The sequence below is a fragment of the Neoarius graeffei genome, chromosome 19, assembly GCF_027579695.1.
Source record: "Neoarius graeffei isolate fNeoGra1 chromosome 19, fNeoGra1.pri, whole genome shotgun sequence".
NCBI classification, from domain to species: domain Eukaryota; kingdom Metazoa; phylum Chordata; class Actinopteri; order Siluriformes; family Ariidae; genus Neoarius; species Neoarius graeffei.
The window spans coordinates 7996710-8006914 of NC_083587.1; positions in this window are offsets into that span (position 1 = coordinate 7996710).

Below are 10205 nucleotides of genomic sequence, written 5' to 3' on the forward strand. Positions count from 1 at the left end.
CAAGCAAAAATGAAATTCAATACGTTATCAACCTGCGCACCAAACTCCACACACTCACCCACCTAACCCAGGAGAATTTGCAGCAGGCCCAAGAATCTCAAGTCTGTCTGTATGACATGGGCACATGCCTTAGGGAATTCACACTGGGAGATAAAGTATTTGTGTTGTTGCCCACGTTGAGCTCCAAATTGATCACCAGGTGGACCCTTTGAGGTCACATGGCGAGTCAGGGATGTCAACTATGAGGTGAGGCAAATGGACAGGGGTGGGGCATTACAGATTTACCACCTCAATCTGTTAAAACTTTGGAATGAGGAGGTCCCCGTGGCATTGGTGTTGGTGGTTCCAGAGAAGGCAGAGCTGGGGCCGGAGGTTCAAAAGGGAAAATTGACATTGCCCACCGCTCCGGTCCCCTGTAGAGACCACCTCTCCCCGACCTAACTCACGGAGATCGCCCAGTTGCAGACAGAATTTTCTGACATGTTCTCACCCCTGCCTGGCCGCACCCACCTCATAGAACACGACATTGAGATGCCCCCAGGGGTAGTAGTGCACAGCCACCCTTACAGACTGCCTGAACACAAGAAAAAGGTGTTTCAGGAAGAACTCGAGGCCATGCTCGAAATGGGCATCATCAAGGAGTCCCACAGTGACTGGAGCAACCTGGTGGTCTTGGTTCCCAAGGCTGACGGGTTGGTCTGGTGCTGTGTGGACTATGGAAAAGTCAATGCGGTGTCTAAATTTGATGTGTACCCAATGCCTCGTATTGACGAGTTGCTCAATCAACTAGGCAAGGCTTGTTTTTATTCGACACTGGATTTGACAAAGGGATATTGGCAGATCCCTTTGATGCCGCTATCCCGAGAGAGAACGGCCTTTTCCACACCATTTGGCTTACACCAGTTCATCACACTTCCTTTTGGGCTGTTTGGGGCGCCTGCTATGTTCCAGCGGCTTATGGATAGGGTCCTCCACCCCCACACCACCTATGCGGCTGCATATCTGGACGACATCATTATTTATAGTAATGACTGGTCGCGGCACCTAGAACACCTAAGGGCCATCCACAGTTCGCTGAGGCGAGCGGGTCTCACAGCCAACCTGAACAAGTGTGAGATTGGGCAGGTGGAAGTACGGTATCTGGGCTTCCACTTGGGCAATGGGCAGGTGCATCCCCAAATCAATAAGACAGCAGCGATTGTGGCCTGCCTGAGGCCCAAGACCAAAAAGGGGGTGAGACAGTTCCTGGGGCTGGCTGGCTACTATCGTAGGTTTATACCTAAATTATTTGGACATCACCAGCCCACAGACTGACCTCACTAAAAAGGGGGCACCAGATCCGGTCCAGTGGACGGAGCAATGCCAGTGGGCTTTCTCTAAGGTAAAGGCTGCACTGTGTGGGGGGCCACTGTTACACTCCCCTGACTTTTCTCTCCCCTTTGTTTTGCAGAGGGATGCGTCGGTCAGAGGGCTGGGGGCTGTTTTGTCCCAGGAGGTGGAGGGGGAGGTCCGTCCAGTGCTGTACATCAGCCGGAAGCTGTCGGTGCACGAGGGCAGGTACAGCACAATAGAAAAGGAATGCCTCGCCATCAAGTGGGCGGTTCTCGACCTCTGCTACTACCTTCTGGGGCGCCCTTTCACCCTCTGGTCAGACCATGCACTCCTGCAGTGGCTCCTCACATGAAGGATGCCAATGTGCGGATCACCCATTGGTCTCTGGCACTCCAGCTGTTTAAGTTTGAGGTGGTCCACAGGCCGGGGATGCAGAAGGTCGTGGCAGATTTCCTCTCCCGTCGTTGGGGGTCAGCTGCAGGCCGGACGACTCCCTGGCCTGAGTTGGGCGGTGGGGGTATGTGGCAGTGGGGGCATTGTCAAGCATTGGTCTGTGAATGGAGGGCGAAGTCGGGGAAGGTAAGTGGCAGAATCACTGCCCCTGATGGGAATTAACCTGTGTTTGTATGTCTTCCCCAGTGACCACGCCCTATAAGAGGAGAGGGAGAGCAGAGGAAGGGGGCTCTCCCCCAATCAGAACACTTGTGTGTGTGTGTGTGTGTGTGTGTGTGTGTGTGTGTGTGTGTGTGTGTATGTGTGTGTGCATGCGTGCGTGAGAGAATAAATGTAAAGGTGAAAAGCTAAAATAAAAAGGTTCTTGCGAACTCAGTTCTGGCCTGCCATGCTTCTGTGCTCCACCCACCTTAACTATTTCTACATGTAAAGGTATGTATAACGGCAGTTTTTGTTTGCATGTTTTGGTTGATGGATCTTTCTCCTAACTTAGGGTGACCAGACGTCCCGGTTTTACCGGGACAGTCCCGATTTGGGGTTGTGTGTCCCGAGTCCCGACAAAAGTCTGTCGGGACACGGATATGTCCTGGTTTTCGCTACTCGCGACGTTTGCGACTGAGCAGCGTGGGAATCATTAGCGGAGAAATGTCTGCATTTACTATTTTGATGAATTGACAGGAATTGCAAACTTTCCTGGTTACTGCCCCCTGGCCCTGTGGCATGGGTGTTTATTTAGCCACATTATTCCAGACAACAGAACGTGTTGCCATGCAACAATAAAATAAATATTAACTGGCGCGAATGTTCTTTGTCTAGCAGCTAGCAGCAGTAATGCCGCAGCAATTTTGCCGAAAAGAAAATGTACCTTTTCCAAAGATTTACAGGGCACCTATCCCTTCCTCCGAGAAGTGCAGAACAATGCGCACGAAGCCTTCTGTACACACTGTAAGTGCTTTGTTCTTGTACTGAGTTGGGTAGCCTATGCTGCAAATGCTGTGCACTCCTGTGGGGGCTTTCCTCAGGCTGCCGCCCCCTCCTCCTTTATTGCTGAGAGTTTTTATTCACCTTGTTATCCCGAGATAACAACATAATTAATTCAGGATCTCGAGGAAACAACACAACTAATTTGAGATCTCGAGAAAATAAAACCGTTATTTCGAGATCTCGAGAAAACAAAACAATTATTCCGTGATCTCGAGAAAACAAAACAATTATTTAATGATCTCAGCTGGATCACTGTATCTCTGTTGGTAGAGACGAAGCCGGGCCAGTCTTCTGTGGAGGTGCCACGGACTAATTTTGAAATTATCCCTTATTAAAAGACTTAATGCAATCTCTCCCTGTGTCAACCCCTGATCAAAATATTGCCTTATTAGGTGATCGATTATTCCAGACATTCTAATGACCAAAGTTGCGTCTATACAGAATGAGAAATAGCCCCAAAGTCGCATATCACAAGTCTCTTGGCGCACCTGAATGAACCATTTCTCAGCTGTTTACTTGAGATCATGAAATAATTGTTTTGTTTTCTCGAGATCTCGGAATAATGGTTTTGTTTTCTCGAGATCTCGAATTAGTTGTGTTGTTTTCTCGAGATCCTGAATTAATTATGTCGTTATCTTGGGATAACAAGGTGAATAAAAAAAAGGATTATATGAAGGGCCTCTCTCGGCTTCTGTAGTATATATTCTCAAATCACTTGTCTCTTTTTTGTATCTGTTTAACATACCATTCTGACAGTTTGGCCATATTGCTGTGTTGAACAGCTTGTTGCACCTTCCATTAAAGTGTTCACTTTTGTCCACATCTTCTTGCTTTATTCATTCAGTTGTGGGGAATGGTTAGTAAGGTTGATTCTGACCTACCATAGGCTATGTTGAGGTCACATATCTACTTTTTAAGTTCATGCTATAGTGCATACAATTTTAGAGATATAGCCTACAGTGGTGCTTGAAAGTTTGTGAACCCTTTAGAATTTTCTATATTTCTGCATAAATATGACCTAAAACATCAGATTTTCACACAAGTCCTAAAAGTAGATAAAGAGAACTCAGTTAAACAAATGAGACAAAAATATTATACTTGGTCATTTATTTATTGAGGAAAGTGATCTAATATTAGATATCTGTGAGTGACAAAAGTATGTGAACCTTTGTTTTCAGTATCTGGTGTGACCCCCTTGTGCAGCAATAACTGCAACTAAACACTTCCGGTAACTGTTGATCAGTCGTGCACACCGGCTTGGAGGAATTTTAGCCCATTCCTCCGCACAGAACAGCTTCAACTCTGGGATGTTGGTGGGTTTCCTCACATAAACTGCTCGCTTCAGGTCCTTCCACAACATTTCCATTGGATTAAGGTCAGGACTTTGGCTTGGCCATTCCATTAACTTTATTCTTCTTTAACCATTCTTTGGTAGAACGACTTGTGTGCTTAGGGTCATTGTCGTGCTGCATGACCCACCTTCTCTTGAGATTCAGTTCATGGACAGATGTCCTGACATTTTCCTTTAGAATTCACTGGTATAATTCAGAATTCATTGTTCCATCAATGATGGCAAGCCGTCCTGGCCCAGATGCAGCAAAACAGGCCCAAACCATGATGCTACCACCACCATGTTTCACAGATGGGATAAGGTTCTTATGCTGGAATGCAGTGTTTTCCTTTCTCCAAACATAACGCTTCTCATTTCAACCAAAAAGTTCTATTTTGGTCTCAGCCATCCACAAAACATTTTTCCAATAGCCTTCTGGCTTGTCCACGTGATCTTTAGCAAAGTGCAGACAAGCAGCAATGTTCTTTTTGGAGAGCAGTGGCTTTCTCCTTGCAATTCTGCCATGCACATCATTGTTGTTCAGTGTTCTCCTGATGGTGGACTCATGAACATTAGCCAATGTGAGAGAGGCCTTCAGTTGCTTAGAAGTTACCCTGGGGTTCTTTGTGACCTCGCTGACTATAACATGTCTTGCTCTTGGAGTGATCTTTGTTGGTCGACCACTCTTGGGGAGGGTAACAATGGTCTTGAATTTCCTCCATTTGTACACAATCTATCTGACTGTGGATTGGTGGAGTCCAAACTCTTTAGAGATGGTTTTGTAACCTTTTCCAGCCTGATGAGCATCAACAACGCTTTTTCTGAGGTCCGCAGAAATCTCCTTTGTTCGTGCCATGATACACTTCCACAAACATGTGTTGTGAAGCCCAGACTTTGATAGATTCCTGTTCTTTAAATAAAACAGGGTGCCCACTCACACCTGATTGTCATCCCATTGATTGAAAACACCTGACTCTAATTTCACCTTCAAATTAACTGCTAATCTTAGAGGTTCACATCAAATCAAATCAAATCAAGTTTATTTGTACAGCGCTTTTAACAATAAACATTGTCGCAAAGCAGCTTTACAGAATTTGAACGACTTAAAACATGAGCTAATTTTATCCCTAATCTATCCCCAATGAGCAAGCCTGTGGCGACGGTGGCAAGGAAAAACTCCCTCAGACGACATGAGGAAGAAACCTCGAGAGGAACCAGACTCAAAAGGGAACCCATCCTCATTTGGGCAACAACAGACAGCCTGACTATAATATTAACAGTTTTAACAGGTATAACCCTCAACTGTCCTCATGGGGCCGTCCTTCACAGGAGTGGGGCGATAAAACTCCGACCAGACACAGGGCACCAGGACGGATCAAGCAGGTCCGAGGGGCAGAAGAGGCCAGCATCTCAATCCCAGGATCAACATGTAACTCAGAGGGACAGATGGGGGGGGGGAGAGAGAAAGAAAACACGTTGTTAGGTATGCCCTAAAAATGACAAGTATTAAATCTGTGTGGTAGGCTCGCAGAGATGAGAGTCTTTACATCAGGCATGACGCACAATGGCATGTTAATATGGTAAAAAATATATCATGACCTGCTCTGGCTGGATGCTTGATTGGGTGATGGGAGCACACTCCTCAGCAATGATGAGATGCAGATGGGACTCTTAGGCCTGGCCAAGACAATTCAGTTACATTTCACCGGGTCTGGGACATGCGACAGAATGTCTGACGGCCGATTCCCTGCAGGCTACGATAGCCAGTCGAGGTCCCCACCGTCTCCACCAAAAGATTTCCTGTTGACTCCATGTAACTCAGAGGGACAGATTTGGGGGGGGGGAGAGAAAGAAAACACAGGTGGTTAGGTATGCCCAATGTCACCTGAATAAGTAGGAACAGTATACATATTGCACCGAGTACAAGCAGGGACTCCGGCAACTAACTATGACAGCATAACTAAAAGGAGAGAGCCAGAAGGTAACACAGGCATGAGGGAGCCCCGGGACATAAAGCAGCCAGCCACTGCACCGTCAACAAACTCGAGTGAGCAAGCGAGTGGGGACTGACAGCATCCATACATCCCAGTTTACCAAAACACTCTATGTCTGAGGACCCTCCAGATCTACTCCTTTACCTCATAAACACCATTAACAAAAGGCTTGACTAAACAGATATGTTTTCAGCCTAGACTTAAATGCTGAGACTGTGTCTGATTCCCGAACATTACTTGGAAGGCTGTTCCATAACAGTGGGGCTTTGTAAGAAAAGGCTCTGCCCCCTGATGTAGCCTTCAATATACGAGGTACCAGCAGATAGCCTGCACCTTTTGATCTAAGTAGGCGTGGCGGGTCATAGAGGAGCAGAAGTTCACTCAGGTACTGTGGTGCGAGACCATTTAGTGCTTTAAAGGTCAATAGTAGTATTTTATAATCAATACGAAATTTGATTGGGAGCCAATGCAGTGTGGATAAGACAGGTGTGATGTGGTCATATTTTTTCACATACTTTTGCCACTCACAGATATGTAATATTGGATCATTTTCCTCAATAAATAAATGACCAAGTATAATATTTCTGTCTCATTTGTTTAACTAGGTTCTCTTTATCTACTTTTAGGACTTGTGTGAAAATCTGATGATGTTTTAGGTCATATTTATGCAGAAATATAGAAAATTCTAAAGGGTTCACAAACTTTCAAGCACCACTGTACATGTGCATATGCATTCTTCTTGGTGTTCTCACAAAAAGGTGAAATAAATCAGTTTAAATTTGGCCTATGGACATAGCCTGGCCTATTCTCAGCCATTACAAAATCTGTTGTCTGACCATAATTTAACTGATATGTATACCACTATGCTACTAAACAAAATGCCTGTTTGTTTTATTTCATGTGAGATTTTGATAAATGTGAGCTTCAACAAAATGATAAGAGCACCTCTCTGAGTGTCATGTTTACGTAAAAAAAAGGTGTGCGAGCACGAGCATGGTCGCGCGCAAAAGTGTCCCGGTTTCAGACTAGGGAAATCTGGTCACCCTAAACATGGGGTACATCTGATAACAGGACACGTAGTGTGTAGTGAAAGTTCATTATGTCTAACTATTATAACTATTCTTTAAGTTTGTTTCTTAAGACAAGTATTTTTTAGGATGTTACCTTGTTTGTTGACAGTTTCGGCGAACACTTCCGCCTTCTTCAAAACAGTCACCAGATGTCGAGTGGTGACGTGCCTTATCAGCTGATGTACTCTATGGAGGCGTGAACGTCCCGCCCAATTTGACAGGTAGTCCACGCCTCCTGCTGTCAGGTCACTGCCCCAGGACTGCGCTCCAGGTGTGAGACAGCATGTACGCTCCCTCATCCCAGTTCATCGTCCTCTGCGCCCGCTTGCGTATCTCCACTGCCTCCAAAATCCAACGCTGGTATCTATTTTCTTCAGCGCGAATGACTCTGGCCTCTTCCCAATTCATTATATGATTTTGCCGTTTGTAGTGGTCTGAAATGGCTGATTTTAAGTTTTCTTGGTTTGCTTTTTCTTTTTCAGATCTTGTGAGTCTTTTTGTTGTTTCTTTTTCACATTCTAATTGGTGTTCTTTCCTGCGAGTGTGGAAGCATCTGCCCGTTTCACCAATATAGACTTTATTGCATGAATGGCAAGGGATTTCATATATGACGTTGCATTTATTGTCCAGTTGTATTTTGTCTTTGGGGTGAACTAGCAGCTGTCGGAGGTTCTTGTATGGTTTGACTGGGGTGTTTATGTGGTATTTCCTCATGGATCGTTGGATGCGTTCTGTAACTCCTTTTATGTATGGTAGTGTGACAAAGCCCCGGTTTGTTTTTTTCCTTTATTTGTGTCTGTAATTTCCCTTTTCGAATTGCCCACGGTGGATATTGGCAGTTTTTTAATGCCTGTTGGATGTGTTGTTCCTCCTCCTGTCTGTCTTTCTCCTCCGTGATGTTCTGTGTTCGGTCGTATAATGTTCTGATTACTGACATTTTGTGTGCGATGGGATGTTCAGATGTCCAGAGAAGATATTGGTCGGTGTGTGTAGGTTTTCTGTATGTTGTAATTCTAATGTTACCTTCTTCTGTGTGGTGTATTTTTAGGTCCAGAAACACTATTGTCTTGTCCGTTTCCTCTTCATGTGTGAATTTGATGTTGCCTGTCTTGTCTATGGAGTTTAGATGATCCGTGAGTTGTTGTGTGTAGCCTGTTTTGGTTATTTCAAGAATGTCATCAACATATCTTTTTCCAGAAGATAGGTTTGCATTCGTCCGGTGCTGTTTCTATGGCTCGGGTTTCCAGATCTTCCATAAAAAAGTTGCATAGAGTGGCAGATAGCGGGTCCCCCATTGCAAATCCCTCTTTTTATCTGTAAATTGTACCTCTGAATTGGAAATATGTGGAAGTGGAAATGAAATGTAATAGTTTTGTTATGTCATGTGCTGTAAGTTTTGTACGTTTTTTCAGGGTTCTGTCTGCTTTTAACCGGTTTTCTCCTATGTTGAGAGTGTTTGTGACTGGTGTTTTTGTAAAGAGGGATATGATGTCATATGATACAAAGATTTCATCCTTTTTTATCTTGATTTCCTTTAGTTCTTTCGCCAGTTGTTTTGAGTTTTTGCAGTGATATTCCGTGAGTCCGAGGAGTGGTTTAATTATGTCTGCCAATGTCTTGGAAAGGTTGTAAGTAACTGATCCTATACTGTCTACTATGGGTCTTAGTGGTGCTCCGGGTTTATGAATTTTCAGTGTGCTGTATATCCGGGGGGTGATGTCTGCTGTGGGGATGAGGTGGTTGTATGTTTGTTTATCAATTTTGTTGTTATCCATTAACGGTTTGAGTCTTTTTTTCTTTTCCTCTGTCGGGGCTTTTTTGAGTATTTCATATGTGTATGGGTCCGTGAGCATTTCATTCATTTGTTTTTCATATTGAATAGTGTCCATGATAACCATGGTCCTCCCTTTATCAGCCGGTAGTATTGTTATTTTCTTGTTCTTTGTGAGTGTTCCGATGTACAATGTACGCGCTGTCTCACACCTGGAGCGCAGTCCTGGGGCAGCGACCTGACAGCAGGAGGCGTGGACTACCTGTCAAATTGGGCGGGACGTTCACGCCTCCATAGAGTACATCAGCTGATAAGGCACGTCACCACTCGACATCTGGTGACTGTTTTGAAGAAGGTGGAAGTGTTCGCCGAAACTGTCAACAAACAAGGTAACATCCTAAAAAATACTTGTCTTAAGAAACGAACTTAAAGAATAGGACAAGTAGTGTGTCAGAAATCTTCTTATGAAGGGCTGGCCGAGCTTTCTCGGTGAAATAGTGATGAAATAGCATTTCAAATCGAGGTTCTATGTGCTCCATAAGCATAAGAAACCCAGGGTTCTCTACAAAGGCGAACGGCAGGTCACTCATTGCAATCATCTGTGCTATCTTGGCTATGGTCTCCTGTGCCTTTGCGCTTTCACGGGGCATTTTTTTCTTTCCTTTTTAAACTCTCCTGCAGCGTGAGCTGAGTGGTCTTTGGCTGCGTTGCCTGTGTAAACTCGCTGTATTGTGTCGGGTGTTTGTTTTTCAGGTGTCGTATTAAATGTAGCCCTTTCTTGTCCACCCCTTGAAATTCCAACTTTACATATTTCACAGTTTGCTATGGCAATGTTGTTGTCATCAACTTTGAAATACTGCCACACCGCAGACATGCTTTGCTTTCCGCTTCGAACTGCTTCTGTGTTCAACTTTGCCGGCAACAGGCAGCCAATAACTAATAGCGTCTCTGCTACAAAGTGATGTCGTGCCGCACACGTTGATGTTGCGGTGTTGAGACAAGAGGTCTGGTCTCACTCTGTGCCAACGCATAGCTATTGATGTGTTAAAAATGAGAATATATTATATAGCTATATATCCGATCCCTGATCGGGAGGTAATGCCCGATTCTGATCAAGTCTGAAACCACGTGATCGGGCCCGATTTCTGATCACATGATCGGATCGGGACATACACAATTAAAACATTTTTGAATGTGACAAACACCAGACGGTATGAGCAGGGCATTAATTGAATCAAAGGAACCTGTTGTAAAGTGTGTCCAAAGTCCTG